The sequence below is a fragment of the Ambystoma mexicanum genome, chromosome 5q (assembly GCF_040938575.1).
Source record: "Ambystoma mexicanum isolate Mex_15411 chromosome 5q, UKY_AmexF1_1, whole genome shotgun sequence".
Lineage (NCBI taxonomy): Eukaryota > Metazoa > Chordata > Amphibia > Caudata > Ambystomatidae > Ambystoma > Ambystoma mexicanum.
The window spans coordinates 353,199,375-353,217,424 of NC_090933.1; the positions used below are offsets into that span (position 1 = coordinate 353,199,375).

Below are 18,050 nucleotides of genomic sequence, written 5' to 3' on the forward strand. Positions count from 1 at the left end.
ACTAAATCTTGATTGGGTGTCCATGCCCATGTCTCCTGTTTTCTGAAATCACTGCTGTGCTTCTGATACTGAACCACAAGACACACATGTCTACGCACACGGCGTTAGATGTAATACTGCACAAGGTTTGGCTCCCTCTCAGCTTCAAGGGATATACATCTCTATAGTGTGTCAATACACTAACAATGCAGTACTAATATTTCATTGGAGCATGTATTTATTTACGTATGGCAATTGCATAGAGCAGCATTGGGGACAATCCAGCAGCAGCTGCTTTACAATACGGGAATAGTAGTGTGAAGGAAGTGAAACCAGATGAGAGCAGTAGACCTAGTGGGGCATGAAGTGAGGCCAGTACTGACAATGCTATAATATGAACATGAATTGAATGCCATGCATTAGCTGTAAGCACAAAAGGGGTAATGTTGCGGGTTCTGCAGGTCAGTAACAATGGTGGTACTCTTTTAACTCATGCAGCAGTATTACCGCCAGCATGCATTTTCCTGCTGTTTGTAATGCAATGGATTCCTATTGGATCCACCTGACATTATCACCTCGTAAAAGCACGTGATTCTCTAGAAATTGACTCTAAATGCCTCCTGTTAAAGTTTATTGTTGGAGGCATTTACACTTTCCCAGAATAAGAGTGGAAAAGTAATTGCACAGAAGGACCCTTTTGCGCTTAAGTGCAAATAGAAGTGCCCCCCCACCCCCTCCTGTGCATATCAAAGGCCAAATGAAAATGACATCCGATATGTACAATGGGGTAGAGTAGGGGATGGAGGGGAGTGTAACATGCTGTGGGTTAGCACAGGGACCCCTTCCAAGGAGAAAGGAGAGGGGATGGAACTTAAGGGAAGATTTGAAGGAAGTGAGCAGTGATAGTGGTCATATATTTCATGACAGGAGTGATCTCCCACGAAGAGGGGCAAAGAGAGAAAAGGGATCGGAGACAAGAGGCAGTACAGCAGAGTTCGGGGTAGAGCGATTCAGTGGGGTACTTCAGGGAAGGATACGAGGTGAGGAGTATCCAGTGATAGACACAGTCAGATAAGGGGTTGGGTGTGTGACGATGTACACTGCCGTGCCCAAAGGGTATCTGATGGCGCTGGGCCCCACCACCCGCTCTGTGATGGGGTACCTGGGGGGCAGGGTGGGGAGGATTCCCTGAGCCCCCCCTAAAACGCTGTGATCAAGGGATAGCAGGAATGTCACCTGGTGCTGCAAGAGTTCACCAGAACTTTATTTTGAGTGCAGAATTCGAAACCCCACAAACTCACGGACCCAGACCACACAGTATTGCATTGGTCATGGGTGGACAATAAGGAGTGAGAGACACGTTACCAATGGCAAAAGAAACAAGCAGGGCCTGTCGGACAAGAGCAGGCAGATCCCAGCGAGCTGGGCACCACACGGGGGCGGTACCTTCTCCCCTCACCGACTTCCATGTGTATGCTTTCAGTGCGCATGTATCCCATACAGAATTCCAAGATGGTGGACACACTCTTCTAAGCTCCTTCTGTGTGTCTACAAGCCCCATTGATTTTCAATCCTACCACTTCAAGTGAATGCACAGTTGGTATTTACTCAATACCGCAGAGGCAGTAAGGACGACAGTCCCCTGAAAATCCTTAAGGAAGACGCATCCCACGGGTGGGGTTTTAGCACTCCCGATAAGTGTCCAGTCTCTACATGGTGTTGTGGGTGCTTGGAGAAGTGACAAGCTAAAGGCGCAGAAGAAGGTGAAGTTGAAAAATGAGCTGAAGATGGAGGAGAAAGTGGTGGTGCAGAGGGAGTGGAATCTGCAGGAGGAGATGGGGTGCAGAAGGAAGTGTAGAGAGCTGAAGGTGCAAGAGGAGGCAGAGGTGCAGCGAGAGCTGAACCAGCAGCTAGGTGCAAAGAAAGTTGAAAGGGCAGGAGGAAATGGGGTGCAGAGATAACAGTTGCTGGTGCAAGATGAGGGGAGAGTAAAAGAGAGGTTAGCGGAAGAGAACATCAAGGAGGAGGGGCGAGAACAAGAGTTTTTGGAGTAGTTGGAGATGAAGAGCATACACAATGTGGTGAAAGTACACAGAAGATGTTGAAGAACCATAATCGCTTGGAGGGAGCAAAGAGCAAAAGGGTGGAAGACATGTATATAGAGTGAGAGAATGAGAGTCAGAACACTGAAGGTGAAAAGAGAAAATAACTTTTGGGGGAGCGAGGTGGATCTGGAAGTAAGAAAAGTCGACAGTGGGATGTTGTTTGGAGGTATAGGGCCAATAACAGTCAGACAGTGAGGGTGGAGGAACGAGCGTGTGGTAGAAGGGCAAGGACGTCAGTTGACAGAAAGCCCAGGGGTCAAAGCTGAGACCTATAGGGAGCATCAATTTGGTCAAGAGGAAAGGGAGACAGGATTCTGTAATAGGATTAGGCCCTTGAGACAGGGAGGCACTGTAAGACTTGACCATGCACCTACAGATCTCCCCCGCCTTCCTCACCTCTGGTAGATGCTGTGGACGTTAGTGCAGCAAAGCTTGGAACTTCAACAGAGGTATTTGCTCTAACTGAGGCATTCCACTCAACCTATGGCAACAGGTAGGGACCCACCAGAGTAGTGCTTAAAACACTGAGTGACACTGAGGACAGACCCAGAGAATTTATTTTTGAGAAAACCATTCCGAAGACTTTTCTTTGGGTTTCCATAACATACAATTGCGTTGCCCAACCTTTGTTGTCCCAGATAAAAACGTTTCAATTATATCCATGAAGCCCATCCACTTGGCTTTGTGGCAGGTGAGTAGAAGGATCAGTGATGCATCAAGATCCAGCCTGCATTGAGTCAGGGGGCATAGGTGGGAGAGGAGCAGGGTGGTCGCACAGAGGGTGGGTTGAAAAGTTGAGAATACTCCTAAGGGGGGAACGGAGTAGAATGGGAGATCCAGAGAAAGGTAGAGTTGTAGCTGAGTCAAGCTCAAGTGAAGAGATGAATGTTGTAGAGGGGCAGTAGTTAAGAATGTGGTGATGCAAACAGATTGTGTGATTCTGCTGTATTTGAGATTAGAGGTATGAAGATTATTAGTCTGTTATACTGGTGATACTCGCTGAGTGAATTACGACAGAAAAGTGTAATACCCTCTGCTAAATGGAATCTAAAGTTAGGATAATTATTAACATCTGATGCCATTTTGCTTTCTGCTATTTGGTTTTCTGGACTTTCGTAGTACAATGACATATGTGTAGATCTCAAGGATTTACATCAGCTGCTAAACAGTGGTGCATAAGCTCTCTGCCGCCATATTTTTTGAATGGCTGGGAACGGACTATGAGGAAAGAAGCCCTCCTTAACATTGTAATAGAACGTTTTTCACTAGGGGGCAACTGAACATCCCGTGCAAATCAAGCATTTGTTGTTCATGGCAAATACACTGACTGCTCTGCAAAAGACCATTTCCTGTAGATACGGCATGTCTTTGTATTCGTCACCCCTGCTAGATGGATGGTAACTTGAGAGATGTAATGGCACTCCCCATGGTAGGATCCACTCAAGAGCTCACCATGTGAAAGAGAAAAGAAGCAGCAATACAATGACTTTATTGAACAGCAGTTGTGTATCTTGATTCTATTAGGACAATAGCCAAAGAAGCAATTCTCTCTTTGCATGTCTCACTAGTTGGTCCACCGAGAAGCATCAAATCCTGTAGAATCACAACAGCAGGTACACATGCTTCGTTCGGTGTCTAAGACAAACACAAGAAACTGGAGCATCTGGGCAGGCTACAGACATGACTGCTGGTTCATAGAACTACACTCAGCGGAGAGTGATTAGTACCAATCACTTGACACTAGGGGTCTCCAGTGGGTAATATTTTATTGTTTGTGCACTTCAAAGCATTTTAATTGACAGCATTGTGAATTAAAATGAGGAGTACTACAACTAATAATGAAGGAAAAATTCGGAGTTGTAGTCACTTAGATTGATGTACAACTAGAAGAAGAGAGTTCTCCTGAGCAAGAACAGTTAATGAGTAAAACTATATGGGTGATGTGAGGGAGAAGTAGAACCCAGATTTGACAAAGTCTCCAGCCTAGCTCTGGGACTTCTGGTGGTGAGATCAAGGGTGCCAGTTGCCTCCATGAGCTAGTGGAATATGAGCAAGGGAGTGGTATGGAGATGATCCCCCTGGTCACCCACACGTATCCCATGCCTCAAAGCAGAGGCAGTCACATCCGACCCCTTAAAGATAAGGCCCCCGTAGGAGAGGAGGTTCTTGCACCTGAGGAGCCAGAACTGCAAGAAACCAGTGGTACTATGCTCTCCCTATTCCCATAGGATAGTAGTTAAGGTAACGCTGACACAGAGAAAATCCTAAGCACTGTCTCTATAAAGTCACTGAACTCCATGAGCATAAGAAAGCATGCCCCGAGAGAGACAATTTCCCTGTGGCATGGAAAATAAACACTGGATTAGACGCCATAGAAGCCCTCCTGAATCCCACGCAACTCACTCAGCAATCATGTCCAGATATCAGAGTCGCTTCATAGGGTTCCTCGACAATCGCTCTACGGCGCTGCCCAGAGATCAGACAGTTCACATTTTTGTGTGATGCTTGCCCAGCAACCGTGCACGGTATCACAAGGTGAATTAGTCTTTCTTGCTGTGCTCAGGTAGTGAGCCCTCCCGAACACCAAAGGCTCACTGGGCTTCCATTCAAGCATGGCACAGCAAGACAATGGTACCCTGTAACATGACATTCATTTCCCACTGGCGCACACTCAATTAACTCATGCAGGGAAACTGCACCAAATACAAAAGTGCTTCCCCACTCTTATCTTCAAGTTAAAGAAACAGGTGGATTCCATAAAGAGCCTTTGGCTATCCTGGGTGAGGAAGTAAAATCCAAAATGGCGGATTTGCCTTTTGAAGGCTTGTCCCAGCCTCAGAGGCTCGGAGCCCACACAGGTGATGAGCCAGTTAGCTCCAACCAATCACGGCCACTCAACATGCATCCACAGATGCATACCCTCACCCAAAACCCAACCCCAGAGGAGGGGTTACAGAACTATATAAGCCCATGTAGTCAGTGAAGCAGTGTGGGTGTTTTGAGCAGTATATCGAGACAAGAAGAGTTTGGTGACTGGAGGCGGAGAAGGAACATCAAGTAGTGGAAGGAGGAGAACATCAGGGTTGGGAAGGAGGAGAACGGCAGGGGTGGAAGGCCGAGAAAAGTGGTTCGATGGAAATTCCAGGAAGAGGGTGGTTGGAAACATCAGGGGGAAGCAGGAAGAGAACAACAAGATGCTAGCAATACTTAAGCCCAGAAGATCAGGAAGGTTCAGGGGTTATGGTTCCTGAAGACAGGGATTAGCAGTAGGGATGAGACCACAATCAGAGAGGGTCAAGTTCAGGGTGGGAGGTGAAAAAAAACCCATGGTGCGGTGTTGAGCTGTAGGACCCGATTAGAGCTGAGAAGTATTAAAGAGGGAGGTCAGGACTGTGGGAGAGGGAGGTGACAGAGCTCTCTTAAGTCTGCATGCGGAAACGAGGGAAGGCTAACCCAGCTGGCTCTGCCTCTGCTTGGAAGAAAAGGTCGAATACTACAAACAACATGTGGCAGAGACACAGAAGAGTCTACAAGAACTACCAGACCTAATAGAGTCTGGTAGTTTCATATTCCACCAGCAACCGGAGACAGGCAGTAAGAAGTAGAGAGACTAAGTGATGGGGAAGAGCCCTATTCCTTATGAACTTTAAGGAAATCTTGACAAAATTGGCAACACTGACAAGATACTTTTCTGACACCTATTGTTGGGAGTTTTGCCCAACAGAGAACCTTTGTGTGTTAAATAAAACATTTTCTTACGTGAAAATTGGGTCAGCCTCTTTTGTGGACCTCACTCAACTATATGACAGTATATGTAGTAAAATATTATGTAATACAGTATTTACTGTTGCTACGGATGAGCTATTGTGAGGGACTTGGAAGCTTGTAATGCACAGTGGAGCGACGTGTTTCATGCAGCCTAAAATATGCGTGCAGAATTAGAAAGCAGCTTAAAAATAACATGACTTCCTTGTCAAAGAAATGTGTCAGTCGGCAACATGTTCATGGAATGCCCTATTAACCAACACCTCCGTTGCTTCTAGGAATATGCCAGATAATCAAGCTTTTTACTAACGTTTTTTAAATAAATATGTATATAAGACAGCTTTTGCAAATTTTTTTAAAATGTCCTAAAACAACCAGGAGCATATAAGATCTTGAAAAAGGGGATCTAACACGTTTGTTTTCTAACTTGCATTTCTGCTTAGACATGTAGGGTACAAGCCAGCTTTAGTGATATGGGACTAGCAAAGCTAGGTCCTGGTGTTTGTAGTCCTTGCCATCTTCCCCCTTCTACCACTAATCAGGGCTGTCAAATTCTCGCAAAACTGGATCCCTATGCCTATGAACTCACTGAACCTGCGCCCTTTATTCTAATGCAGGTGCACTCACGCAAAGAAACCCATGCCATCTCATTTTCATGATCACTCTTGGCAATTGCGGCTGAGGAATTTATAACAGGGAGTGGTTCACAAAACACCAGAGATGGGAACACACACATATCAACAACAAAAATATACTTTTACTATATTTAATATAATTTGTTTAAAAAAAAGCAAGTTCATTATGAAAAGAATTACGAAAATATTGTTATTATTGACATGTAATTGTCTTAGAAGTAAGATGCTCAAGTTAATAAGCCACACAATTTTGGATGAAATCGTACAAGACATTAGTGTTGGCACCGGAAATTACATCAGTAATTGCATAAGAGAGGCGTCCAAAGACATGATGGCATATCTCAACACATTATGTTGTGCCCCAATTTTGAAAAGGTGCCCACAACAGATGAATATGCCCCCACCAGCTTCCACTGCAGTCACTCTGCTTGTTTCTACCCAGACGCATGCACACACTCCATGACATGAGCATGCTCACTCTGGCATAAGCATATTTGAAGTCACATGGTCACATAAGATCACCTTTAATGTACTTCTGCTACGAGATGGAGTATTTACATTTGCATCGGGCCTCCCCAAATCGAATTGCCTCTAGACGCTGATCTAAGCGTAGCCAGGTCCTGCTCCTACTGAGGAGCATGAGTGGAGAAGACACATTGCCTCAGGGCCTCATGGAAATTGTAGCAGATAGAGGGACACATTTTGATGCTGGCCGGAACAGAGAAACCATGTATAAAGACAATGGGATTCATTACAAATTTGGCAGTGCATTAAAAAAGTGGCGGTAATTCCATTACCGCCACATTTTTTGGCAGTAGTGGAATTAATGCCATTTTTACCGCGCTGCTAATTCCAAGTTTGACCTTGAAGTAGCAGATTCACCTCGAGCATGACGCCAGAGGTAGAACCTCCGATTTAAGTCCAAAAATTGGTGTATTTACCACATGCAATAAATACCGCTCAAGGTGTGAATCCACAAAAATCCCCATGGAGTCCTATGGCCTTCATAAATGGGGATTTACAATGACATACACTTGTAATCGCATGGTAAGCCATTGGACTCGAGCGGCGGTTGCGGTAAATGATTTTGGCAGTAAATCTATGAATTTACTGTTAAACTCGTAATGAGGGCCAATTTGTAAACTGCTTACTCATAGTTTATCTCCACCACCCAGCAGTAGTGCACAGGTACCTTACATATGCCCGTTGCACACAGGGATGTCATTTAGGGGTCGCCAGAGGTCTCAACTGCGACCTCTGTGGTCTCCCTTGCGAATTCTAAAAAAAAAGAAAAAAAAAAAAATGTTTTTTTTTTTTTTTTTTGTAATGCAAGCTCCTGGGCTGTGGCCAGCACCATGTGGCTCTTTACTTCTGGAGTAGCTGGCTTTCTTGTTCAGGCCTCTTAAAAAAAGAAGAAAAAGAAGTACAGGAGTGCCACAAGTCTAGCATTTTCAGCACTGACCCTAAATAAGAAAGAATAGGAATACCAAGTAATGTGTCTTTCTGGAATTCTATGCAATAATTGCTAGACTCATTAAAGGTTTATTTCAGGCACACTTCAGGGGGGTGAGTCACTGATTTAGTCTGTTCTTAAACGCTTCAACTCAGCCTTTCATCCTTCTGAGGTCGATTAATGAGTACCAACACAGGTTGGGTGATATTGGGTGTATATTTTTTCTATATAAAGCGCTTAAGCGTAAGTGCTACATAATAACACACCATAATCATTTGGCCATGGACGTCTGCTTGCATCGACAGTCATTTGGTAATATGGGCCTATACACACTGATCTTGATGATACGTATGGCGATCCATTCTTGTATGAATTGTACATCACATTATAGTGATACCGTAACCATATTTTTCGTAGTGTACAATGCTATGTGATGCTACTTCCAGTTTTGTCAAGGGGTGAAAGGTCGTGTTCCATCGCTTCCACGATATCACTTCAGGATGGGGTCAAATCACATCACTTCCTGTGATGTCATCAGAGGTCGAGGGTTGTGTGATGTCACTTCCGCTACCCCTGGCATTTTGGTGAAACGACGTCCCTGCTTGCACAGAAAATACATGTGGATACTCCGTTTGTGTATGAAACATGCGATGTCAGTGCTTGTGAAAGCACAGTATTTATGCACACATAATCTGTATGGATAATATGACCAATGCCATAATGATGGTAAAATAAAAATAACAGCTCCTCAGAGGAGTGGAGTCACAGTGGCGGTGCTAATAAGCGAAAGAAGTCGCACTAACATTTGTATCAAGCGGCACATGGAACTGACTACCAATTAGTGGGTGGGGACCACCACAGTCTGTAAAATGCAGCACCATCGAGGAAGGAGCACAGTTTTCCCTCACCAGGCGCCAACCTCAGTAAATCCTGGCCACAGCCTGTTGCACAGGCGCATACAGCAACCCGGCCAAGCAGGTCATCCTTCAGCCTGCCTGTCATGTACGCCCTCCACCAGCAGGCAGCTCAGCCCCCTTCCCCCGTGTATAGGCCACCAGCCTGCCCTCCAGCCCCCCAGTCACAGTAGCAGGCAAAGCATAGAGGGAGGAGAGTGCAAAGGCCAGACACATCTACGGTGCATAGGCGCAGGCTGGTCCTGACTGAGTAGCAGGGCCTCACTGCCTACTGCCTGAAGTTACCAAACTTCACCAACCTAGCCCAAAATGGAGGGAAAATCATAACATCTATCCCCTGTTGTTATAGCAGTTTACTGTCATCCACATTTGTGCCACGGGGATATTCCAGTGAACTGTGGCCCAATAGCAAGCCTTTCACCCAGCAGCCCTGCTTCTTCCTCTCACGGGCATTAACTGTTGGAAGGCGGATGCGCCTGCACACAGCCTTCCCCAATGACCCTCAGGCCATCAAACACATGGAAGCACGTGTTTATGCCTTAGTGTGCGTCCCCAACGAGAACTACAGTCCTAAAAACAATAACAACAATGAACAAACACGCTTAATAAATATATCAGTAAGTGGGTGTTTAGTAGGGAAATTTAGATGGCTACAGTAGATGATTTCCACATAACGGTAGCAGTAGCCGTGGTAATAGCTGAAGAACTCAAAAGTCAAATATGGCCACATTATTTAAAAAGCAATGTAGTAAAGCTTGACAGTCTAGCCATTGAGAAGGTTTCTTCAGTGAAAAAAGGTGATCAGTGGGAGGGGTTGCTTTTAGGGACCTGCAATGAGTTACGTCATTGAGGCCGTTACGTCATTGAGGCCGGGGTGGTTGGGTGATGTATAGACCCTGAGTGATGGGGAAGACCACCCACTATCTAATATCGACCAGGAGTTCCTACAAGACTTCTCCCCTCCTCTCGACTGCTACCCAACCTTGCAGAAATGTCCCTCAAAAGGAATCAGACAGGCACTATTGTGCACTGTTTTTCAGGCACACAAGCCGTTACCAAGGCAGGTGAAACTCGAAAGATACAAACATATAAATAAATGCATATTCATGGCCTATGAAATGAACCCCAAACTATTGTATACCCCAAACACTGAGACAGCCGCTGTGCCTCCAGCTGTGATCACACGGACAAGTAGGGTTCAAGGAAACACCCTGTACTTTAGGGGATCCATTTTCAGATCAAGTGGCCTCAAGACGGCGCCTCCTAATGCCAGGATAGCGAGCAAGGTACTTATGCACTCTGTGGAGTCATGGGCGAATTAAATTCAAAACCAGAAACTTGACTACATGGGGGGGGGGGGCCTGGGGACATGGCTGACAAGATACAGGCCAATCCCAGAGCCCTGTCTATGATTCCCTGCAGGTGCATAAACATAGAGAAGAATGAGATTACTTGACCGCAGGCTCAGGTATAAAGGACAGAGAAACACTGAAGTAAGTGTGGGAGGTTGGGGTTAGTTGGAGAGAGCAAAGAGGAGAAAGGAACCGGAAGATTAACGACCACAAGGGCGGTGAGATCACAAGGAAGAAGAGCAGAAGTCAGGGGAAGGAAGGAAAGGGAAACATCAGAAGGAAGATGCTAGCAGGGAAAGCAATGTGCTGGGGGAGGAATAAAAATGATGAAGAATGCAGTAGAACATGTAGAGAGAGAGAAGAGGAGGAGGAGGAGGGACAACAGAAAGTATAATCAGGATTAGGAGGGATAGGCTAAGTGGTGGATGTTGAGGTCCATGAAGCCAAGTCAAGAGAGCCAAGAACTAGAGATGGAGTCAGGAGGTGAACCTTGGCAACACAGGGTCAGAGGTGTAGCAAGATCAAGACCCTAGGGCTAAAGCAGTTAAGGCATTGGGCCAAGTGCTGACAGGTTCCTGGACTGCACAACCCTGAAGAGGTCCACCAGGGATCGGGCTGGTCCGGTGGAGTTGAAAAGTCCACAAAAAACACCAATGGAAACCTGACCACACAGCAGAGAGCAGAAGAAGACCCTGGGCAACACTACCCTTGGTGGGGAATGGGAGTGGCTAGAATGTTGTCAGTGTGAGGCTGGAAATGCATTGGAGGGACAGGGCCTCCATGTACTTGTCCTGTTCTCCTTTTATCATGTGTGTTCTGTGTTATTTTCTGCACAGGAGTCCATGTGGGACTCCTGGCAGTGCAGCTCTTCCTCTTTTTGATTTGGTGAGCAGACCCTTGGGATACCCTCATGGCACCCATGGGTGGGGGTACAACTCCGTACCCCTAGTGTATGTTTTTTGGAAACACAGAAGTTTCGTCACCACGAGGTGGAGAGGCCAGGAGCCCCCACCACGGTACCCCTGGAGCCTCTCCCACCACCAGAAACTGCGTGCTACATATTGCGGGACCGCTGCTGCCCCATCTACACCAGATATCTTGCCATCTCCTATTGAACTGAATAATGGTGAGGATTTTGGGGATACGAACCCCCTGCATGCGCACCGAAGCCTGCTAATTACAGCTCCTTGCTAGTGTGTTGTGCCAGCGTACCTTATTTCATTTGAAATGCCTGATTTTAAAATGTCGGGCGGAACGCTGCGCCAAAACGAGTCTGTGTGCGTCTTGTTGCTTGGATACTGAATCTTACAATAGCCAGTTAAATACACCGGCAGACGGAAGAGCCGGCCTATGAAGAAGGCCAGAAAAAGGCCATGTTTGTCCCTGTTCACCACTGGGAGGTATGTCCTATGACTAGGCCAGGTGAGAGTCTCCCACTTCGACCTTGCCCTCCCCTTCTTCCAACATATGACCCATACAACACGTCTACCTAATGTCCCCTAACTCCGCTACCCATAGTGTCTCTGACCGCATCCTACGAACCCAGAGGCCCTCGGTCAGATCGTATACATACGTTTGTAACACTCCACCGTGCTACGTTGTGACGGACATATAGCATCCCTGTCTATTGCTCCAGCTACCGACCTCTTTCGTGGGTAGCCTGAACTTTGCAGCACCTGACGACATCCCCCAGTGCCATTCACCATTACGTAAAGTGGCCATCCCATTGCTGACGTCCAATCTATGGCCCTCTGCCTAGCAGCCGCTAAACCTCCTTAGATGGTGAACATTTCTATCGTATTTCTCTGAAACGGATCTTATATGTAATTCACTGCATTTACTGTTCTGTATGTATGTCCTGCTGCAGTATTACACAATGGCTTAGTGTTAGACATACACAGTTATGCTCAAACCACCGTGCCTTTTAGCTACCGCTGAGCCTTACATCAATGCGGCTTGATCTGGAATGCACGGATTTCTCTTACCATAACATTTCTAGAATCACCCACCCAACCGGCTCTATAATTTAGTGTGCTCTGTGTTACTATGTCTAGCCTATCGTGACTATTTTTTGATAAACTGCTACTGCCTCTTATCGTACTTTCAGTCCTTTCAGCCGCCTGCTCTGTACTTTAGTGTGTTAAGCACTGCTATGTCTAGCCCATTGTGATTTGTTGTCCTGACACTATTAATCATACAAGTTCACGACTGGATGTAAGGTGCACATCCTTTTCCTTATTTGACTTGGTTGATACTATGTACCATTACTCTTAGCCTAATTTTGCCTCAGTACCATGAGATTGCAACACCATTGTCCAGCACGATTGTCACTTCTATATTAGCACCACATACCATTTGGCATTGCAACTCAGTACTGTTGTTGGTTACCTTGTTTAAACTACCATGCCTTAGTCAACCAATGTGGCACACTACTAGCATTACGTACGCCTCTACTTCCCTGTTGTTAAAACTATTATATGCCTCATTGGCTGTAGGCCTACACGCAAATGTACTAGCCCCCTACTACCTTGACTTCCACAGTATCACCATGGCTAACAAGGCTAACAAAACTCTCACAGTATTGGAAATTAAACCGCCTAAACTCCGCCCTCAGTTTAAATGTGACAATCTTCCTTTAACCATCCAAAACCCGCACTCAGCTACCCATCCTACTCATCCAGAGCATTCTGGTGGCATGGGCTCTAACCACCTGCCACCAACCAATCTAAAGATCAACTACCCTATTAGTAAAACTAATTTACCATGCTCTCCTATAGCCAGAAATTCTAGACTTTTGGCTAGACTAACCAGACTCCAAGAACCACCAACCAATATCCTCGCAAAAAAAAAAGAAAATGGCTCTATTATAGGGAACAACATTAAGACCAAAACGTATGACAGAAATAAAAAGTCTGCCACAACCACCACTCAAGGATCCCATTCTAAAATATGCCAGGGTGAACCTCATGTTGCGTCTACTGACACTAATCACCCTAACATCAAGGGCGCCTTAATCAACGCCAGATCCTTGGTGGCACACGCTACAGAAATAGTGGATCTGATCACAGCTGACAACCTTGACTTCCTGAATCATGGCTTCAAGCTGCTGCAGGCCCTGCCCTCGTACTAGCAGTACCTGATAACTATGATATTATAAGAGCAGATAGAGCTGACTCTAGAGGCGGAGGCATTGCCCTTATTGCCAAATCTGACCTAGCTATGAGAATAGCTCCATCTCCAGCTGTTAACTCCTGTGAACTACTTACAGTTAAGTTACCTATTTAAAATTCTGGTACCCTAACATTATACTTAATATATAGACCACCAGGACCGATTGGTTCATTCGAAGTAGACCTTTCCATAATAATATCTGATAATACTAAACCGACATCTCAAATACTGCTGCTAGGGGATTTCAATTTAGGCTTCAATGATCCTAACGACCATGACGCTCCAGCAATATCCAATGTATTAACAGAATTGCGGTTCACCTAAAGAGTGTCCCAAGTCACTCATGACAAAGGTAGAACTCTTGATTGGGTGGCGGACTTCAATAGCGTAGTGTCTATCACATCTATTACACCCCAAACTTGGACAGATCACCTCCTTCTCTCCTTTACCCTTGCGGCTAATATCTCCGACTCCAAGGTCAATCTAATAGCACCTCCCCTCCTTACGAGGAATAAAAGGAACATTACTGTAGACAAGATCCTACCACTCATCACGCTTAGTGTCAATTCACTGCCCAACTCAACCAGTCCAGACAGCCTAGTAGATGCTTATAACGCTACCATGAACAAAGCACTAGATGCTATTGCTCCACTCAAAATGTGGAAAAGTAAACCTAAAGCTCATCTGAACTCATGGTTCACCCCCAACTAAAATCTTTGAGAGTTGAAAAAAGAAAACTAGAAACCCTGTGGAGACTTCTACTCAGCGAGGAAAATAAAACGAACCTGATGAACCTAGCGGCCCTCTACAAAAAGGAAATAATACGCAACAAACAGGAAACCTATAATTATAGGATTAATAAAGCTAGTTCAAGTACCAAGGAACTTTTCACCATTTTAAGGGAAATGGAAGCTCCCATTCCTCAGACAGACGAATATCTGAAGGACAAACTTTGGCGCACAAATATCCAGAACGCCGTAGTGAATGAAATCTCCCTCCTCCAGAACAAGATTGCAAATAGAAAAGCAAACCTACCTAATGTAAGGTAGCATGGCACAGCCCCTGCTTCTTCCAGTAAACCTCTGCACTGTTTCAGCTTCTAACAAGTCTCCATTTATGAGGTAGAAAAAATCATTGCCTCCCTCAAACCGTCAATGTGTCAAGGAGACTGCTGCCCTGCTCAGATGATTAAAAACGCCGCTAGAGACCTAGCGCCTATAAATTAATCAACGCTTCATTTGCATCTGGTACTGTCCCCAGTAACCTCAAGCAGTCTTGGGTCTTACCCGTCCTAAAAAATCAATCACTAGACCCCACCATTCCAACCAACTACAGGCTGATCACTATTGTACCATTCATACTCAAGATCCTAGACAAAGTGGCTTACATCCAAATACAGGAGTACCTAGAGTCTAATCATCTCATTGGAGTCCGCCAAAACGGCACTAATAGATCTAAAAACCCAGATCGAAGAACTTAAAGATAAAGGAATAACGGCCTTGCTACTGCTCCTCGATCTTTCTGCTGCCTTCGATCTGTTGGATCACCAAGTACTTTGTAAACACGTTGCCTCAGCGGCACACTTTTCACAAGATGCTATCACCTGGATCAAATCCTTCTTCAACAACAGGATTACGAGAGTCTTCTCTCCACTAGCTGCTGCTGATCCTATCCCGATAACCTGTGGTGTGCCACAAGGTTCTTGTGTCGCTCCAACAATGTATAATATATTCACAAAGCCATTATTGGACGACCTAGACCATCTGGTTGTCACCTACACTAACTATGCAGATGACACCCAGACCCTCATACCTCTTACCGGAGAGTATGACAAGGATTTGGCCCTAGTGAATAAAATATACCTTATCATCCAGGCATGGATGGCCGCACACGGCCTATGCTGGAACGACGATAAAACCGAGCTCTTAATACTCGGAACCACAGCTAACCTCAACAAACTGAGCTCGAAATATACCGCCTTCAACATTGATGATAACACCATTAAAGTGGTAAGAGAAGTAAAAACCTTAGGTTTTTACCTTGACTCTGCCTTTACACTCAATAAACAAGTCAACGTCATGGCATCCTCGACAACATACACCTGTAAGCTGATCAGGGCTTGCAAACCCTTTCAGTCCAAAGAAAGTGTTACGATCCTAGCTAGAGCCCTCACCTTCTCTAAGCTGGATAATTGCAATGCATTGTACTTGGGGTGAAGCAAATACATCATTAATAAAATCCAAATTCTGCAAAACAACGCGCTTAGAGCAACATGTGGCATACCAAGGAGAGAGCACATCTCGCACCTGAAAAGACAGAACAAATGGCTCTCCACTAAGGACACAATTATGCTTAAAACTACTCTCTCACTGAAGCATAAATGCCTTAATCAAGCAGCCCCTCCTTACCTCTCCGAAAGAATCATTAAAAATCCACCTCACGACCCACAAGGACAGTCAATTCATCCTGTTTGGTCTTTCCCAGATTCAAGCTAAAAAAAGCAGGGGGAAGTAGCTTCCCTGTTATGGCAGGACAATCATGGAATACCTTACCTCCTTCCCTGAGAGCTAACCAACATTTCTTCATGTTCAGGTGCAACACTAAATTGGGCCTCATTACAACCCTGGTGTTAAGGGGTTAACGGCGCCGTAAAAGTCTGCGGCGCTGTTGAACCCTTAACGCCAGATTCCCACTTTAACGCCTGCTTTTTGCAGGCGTTAAAGTCCATCCCGCTAAGGGACCTTGGTGCTAATTACGGCACCGTAATGGGACCTTGGTGCTAATTACGGCACTGTAATTTACGGTGCCGTAATTAGCGCCTTCCCCATTCCCATTGAGCCCTATGGGCCAAAAATGGGAATGGGCCATGGTGAATGGGGATTTACCGCCCCGCCAACCTTGGAATGGGGCGGTAAATCCGCCATCCACCATGGCGGAATCCGGCATGGACCATGGTGCTAATAGCACCATGGTCCAACGCCAGGGTTGTAATGATGGTAATTGGCTTGTAGCTACGGACACAACTGGATAGATCTAGCCCTGTACATATGAGGATATATGACTTCCTGACTCTGCAAAGTAAGCTCTTTCCTGAACACTAATGTATTTTCTTCGGTACCTTCACTTTATGTATATATTTCTTTGTATTCTTTGTATAATCCACTGTATCTATTGTATTCATTGTATCTACTGTAACCTAAGCTGAAAGTATACTTGTAATCTTTTTTCGAAAGGCGCCCAGATACCTCCGGGTTGGGTGCACCATACAAATAAATAAACAAACAAACCTGTGTTTGGCCCACAGAGCACGGTATAGGGTGTTGGCAGCTCCATGCTGAATTTGACAGGTGCTCTGAGTATCCTCCATTTTGGGATACCCAGGCCCTGTCATTGGAATCAGTGGATTCCTGATAGAAGACAAGATGGCCCCTGTAGCCTCTTGCTTTCTATTGCCCGTTACCTTGTTTTCCCAAAGCCCTTGGAAGCCCTGACTCTGTCCCTTCCCCCTGACTTGCTGTTTGGTGGAAGTTCTATGTATGGTATTGTGTCGAAGTCATGGCCAGACTGGCTGGAGCCTTCCCAGTGACTGTACGTTGTGGATACACCCTTGGGGTGGGACCTGGGTGAATGGTGTGTGTGACCAATATGCACTTCATGCTATGGGTGTCTGGTTTCTGGTATGTCACAATGACTGAGACAGCCCTGCCCGAAACTGGTATGAATGCAGTGTGGAGTGCTAAATGGCTGGGTACTTGTCCCAATCCACATTCCTTGTTGTGAGTGTCTGGACGGAGAAGAATGGCGTGAATGCACTGTGAGCCTGATTGGCTGCCTGCCTGCTGAATGCCCTTCTGAATGATTGGTTGCCCGAGTGTGACCCAGCAGAGTGAATGAGAGACTCAAATGTATATCTGGGGACCTCTCACTGGAAATCGTTCAGAAGCTGAAGTCGATACTTGATGCTTACTCTCGAAGCCGAGCCGGAAGAAGAAGGTGACCCGCTGTTCCCTTTGACGTAATCTGAAAGCTGCTGTGCCTTCAAGAAACTGATCCAAGAGAGGACCTGGCTAGGAGACCTCTTCCCGAGCTATGAGGGACCATCATGCACCAGCTAACCTTCGCCGAAGCGCCCTGGAAGTCAGTCCACGAAAGGCTGCCGACAGGAGACAGGGACCGCAGCGGAATCACGAAGCGAAGCACCCGGTCATTGAAGTCCATCACCGTCGACGACGACGACGATCATCGTCGAACGGAGCAGCAACGCTCCATTGCCTAAGAACACTTTGAATCAAGGACTCCCTTCATGATCACCGTTGACCGCTTTGTCCCGCCGCAGAAAGTCAAGGTCACTGACAAACCGAGGAGAATCCACCGGTGGGTTTCCCGCCACCCAAAGACCACAAAGACGCCAACGACCCACTGCCCTTGCTGGGCCAAAGTTCTTCAGTGACACTTTGCGGCAACAAACTATTGTCGTCGAGGTGCACCGCACGCCTAGTCTTCGCAGGACGTCCACAACCGATCATCAACGAGCACCGCCAGGACCGAAGCTGCTGCCTCGATGCCTTTTGTTCACCCTTTCTTCGTGGGATCTCGACGATCCGTGGCTCCTGCCTTAAAGGGAGTTCACTCAAGAAGGATCCGTTGACGACCCGATGTCGAACTCTGCTAAAACA

At 46.0% G+C, this 18,050-nt stretch overlaps 1 protein-coding gene across 3 annotated transcripts in view; it reads right to left on the minus strand.

Moving 5' to 3' along the window:
• The window catches only part of PRELID3A (PRELI domain containing 3A), a 274,440-nt gene that overhangs the window by 16,479 nt on the left and 239,911 nt on the right, over window positions 1-18,050 (minus strand). The window lies entirely within an intron of this gene.